Below are 3,692 nucleotides of genomic sequence, written 5' to 3'. Positions count from 1 at the left end.
AAAAGATGGGAGTTGGCCATCTTTTCGCTTCGCGCTGCAGCTGCGACGATCTATGTGGCATGCTTTGTGCATTTTCATACAATTCATCTTAGCTGTCAAAGCGAATCTGTCACGTAAAGCGAAGCAAACGTTTTATGTGGCATCAGCTTAACTTTAGACCACGTTAACCGATTTATATAATTCTTGTATATAGGTATTGGAAAGTTGGTACCTCAGAGGTGGTCCCATACTAATCTGGTTTAGATCCGATCATTGGATCGTGAAGAAATACAAAACTACATACGATAAATATGACTTAAAATATTACCAAACAAAAGAAACCCACACTGCATATGGTAAACATGGCACCCTGAAATTGTGCATACGAAATAATGCATATGAAAAAAAAACCGAAATAATGCATATATGCACAGTTTCAGTTGAAAACCGCGATAATGCATATTAGAAAACCCGAAATTATGCATATGCACTCTTTCGTTTGAAAGCCGAAATAATGCATATGATAAAAACCGAAGTAATGCATATATGCACAGTTTCGGTTAAAAACCGAAATAATGCATATGAAAAAAAACGAAATAATGCATATATGCACAGTTTCGGTTGAACACCGCGATAATGCATATTAGAAAACCCGGAATTATGCATATGCACTCTTTCGTTTGAAAGCCGAAATAATGCATATGAAAAAAACCGAAATAATGCATTTATGCACAGTTTCGGTTAAAAACCGAAATAACGCATATGAAAAAACCGAAATAATGCATACATGCACACTTTCGTTTGAAACCCGAAATAACGCATATGAGAAAAACGACCCTGCAAAAATTGGGACTAGGTTAAATACTAGTACGGGACCACACTACCTTGTAACCAACACTAGTAACGAAAATGGTCCAAGTATATGGAGAAAATATGGTAACATTAACATTGCGATGTCATTGGACCTGACCACCTCTGGTCCAACGCTGCATAACATGGGACCACTGCTGGTCCACCCCTGCATTACATGGGACCACCTAGACAACTACTCCTTTTGGATCATGGCACATTCGGCAGCCGAATCATGTTGCCGATGAGGCACGAATAGGTGGATCTCAGCACATATATCGGTTTTTTACGTTTGAAGTGGTCCAGGTAAGCATAACAAGTTACTAGTATGCAACCTGGCCCTTTTGCACATACTTTAAAACTACGACCCAGTGGACCACCTGGTCCTCAAATTTTTGCAGGGGAAGTAATGCATACATGCACAGTTTCGGTTCAAAGCCGAAATAATGCATATGACAAAAACCGAAGTAATGCATACATGCACAGTTTCGACTCAAAACCGAAATAATGCATATGACAAAAACCGAAATAGTGCATACATGAAAACGAACTTCTTTCTGCGTAGGCAGCATACTATTTCTACGATTCGTAGCAAAAGCCGAATACGAAAGAGTTGCAGAATAGGGATGTAAATGCACAGTTTCCATATGCGCAATTTCGGCTCCCCGGTAAATATGTTTCTCTTAAACGTTACAGTCGCACGTATATTTCCTGTTATATTTCCGAAACGTTGTGTAAAAACCGAAAGTTTTTCATTTATCCTGATAATAAAGCCCAAAAGCTACATTTTATATACAAACACTTGTTTCCGATCTTTTATTGTTTTAAAGATAAATGTGGTTTTAAGTGGTCTTTAACGTTACATTTTTTGGAAGTAAGTTATGTATAAAGTCACACGTAAGGAAAATTTGGCGAATCCCTCAAAGTAAAAAATTTAACTAGCCCAAAATACAATAACGCAGTGGCAGTGGCAGCGCAAGTTTTTCGAAATCAGCTGGTTTTTAGAAAGTGTGGTGTCCAATGAATCGACTCACAATACTGCAGTGGCAGCTGGCAGTACTGCTCAGTTTAGCCCAAATTCTAAATTCACAGCCACTGCCTTCATCGCAGCAAACTTCGCATGCTGAATTTGACATAAATAAAATACAGCCAACTTCTGTGCATGTCACTGAAGCCTAAAAGACAACAACAAAAATGTAAACAAACAAAAGAGAATGTCAAAAAAAGCTTTCACTGACAACGCCGTATTGTATTTGCTGCGGCAGTGACTGCCAATATTAGCAATAACAGCTGATTTTAAAAACTGTCGCTGCCACTGCCACTGCGCTATTGTATTTTGGCCTACTAAAGTACTTTAATAAAAATCAAGGTTCAAAGAAACTATAAAAAATAGTAACTTTTGGATAATACATCTCTAAACCAAAATATGCAGTTTTTAACGTTACTTACCATATTTGACTATATTTTTCAATTAGAATTCATGAGATGCAGAAGAGAAGTGAATGCTCACCGCATATATTTACCCTGGCATTCAGTAAGCGGTCTCTAGTCACTAATAGTGACTTATGGTGGTGAACTTGGATTTTGAGACTATTTGGTATTCCGTACGCTGTCTCACGTCTCTAGTCTCAAAAATAAGTCACTAATTTGACAGCTGGCTAAGAGCCGGCCACAAAAATAGAAGTATGGAGGAAAAGCTAATTTCTTTACATTTTATTAAAAAAAAAAAAACGCGAAAATGAAGCGAGGAAATTTGTTCAACAAGAATTTCATTCATTAGGAAATAAACCAAAATGCTTTAATATCATACAATTGTATTGAAAAAAATTTAATTTTTTTGGTTTTAAAACATTAAAATCTAAAGATTGTAAAAAAATAAAACTAAAAAAAATATAAATAAACAATCCTCTACGGCCGAGGAGGACTTGAACCCGGACCCTCTCGGCTGCCAGCCTAATGCTTTGACCACTCGGCCATTGCGACTCTTTGATCGGCGCGGGCAAAAGGCATACATAAACACTATGGCGCATATTCATAGTCATATTTAGTACTCAACANGAGAAAAACTAAAAATAGTAATGATGGCCATTCGTAATACGAATTTATGTTTTTCTTAAAAGAAAACGTGATTAACATTATTAAAAGATATGTTCATCAGAAAGAGCACAAAAATACCTTTAATTTGATACATGATTTGTAATGCAAAATACTTCGGCGCATCATATTTCACTAACAGGTCTATTCTGCGCTGGTAATAAAATGTTTGTAACCTGTAAATAAAGTTCCTGTCAATTTTTAAACCCTTTTCGCATTCTGTGTACTCTTGTAACCGGTAAATTTTGTTACCATCTCATAAGTATTGCCCCGTGAAATAGGCAATGCCAGAATTCGCACAATTTTTCATAGCTGAATTGCTGAATATTTTAACTGCATTACCAACGTTTCTAGAATCGCGGTGACAAGAACTGGTAACATTTTTTGGTAATAAAATTTTCTGGTTACAAAATCTTCGGTAACGTGCAGAATAGACCTGTAAGTCGAAACTATTCTAAGTCACAACCAAAATCGCGACTACTCCATGCATGCGTGTAAAGAGTACTCCCTAAGGGCCAAGGAGTACTCCAAAATTAACCACAATTCATATAAAAAATATGGTCCAATTAACATTGCGATGTCCTAGGGCAGGACCATATACTCCATCCCTGCATTACATCAGAGTAGCACAAAACTACTCCAACATATTAACAATGGCATTGTTGTTATATTTTTTCGTTTGTACACGCTTTTGTTCTTCACTTCTCAAATGCTTTTTCGAAATTAATAAAAACCAAGACAAAAATTAAAAATTACATGTTGCCTCTGAC

The sequence above is a fragment of the Rhagoletis zephyria genome, unplaced genomic scaffold (assembly GCF_001687245.7).
Source record: "Rhagoletis zephyria isolate East Lansing unplaced genomic scaffold, Rhagoletis_zephyria_1.1 Rzeph_scaffold_00124, whole genome shotgun sequence".
Taxonomy (NCBI): Eukaryota; Metazoa; Arthropoda; class Insecta; order Diptera; family Tephritidae; genus Rhagoletis; species Rhagoletis zephyria.
This window is presented reverse-complemented; position numbering follows the sequence as displayed.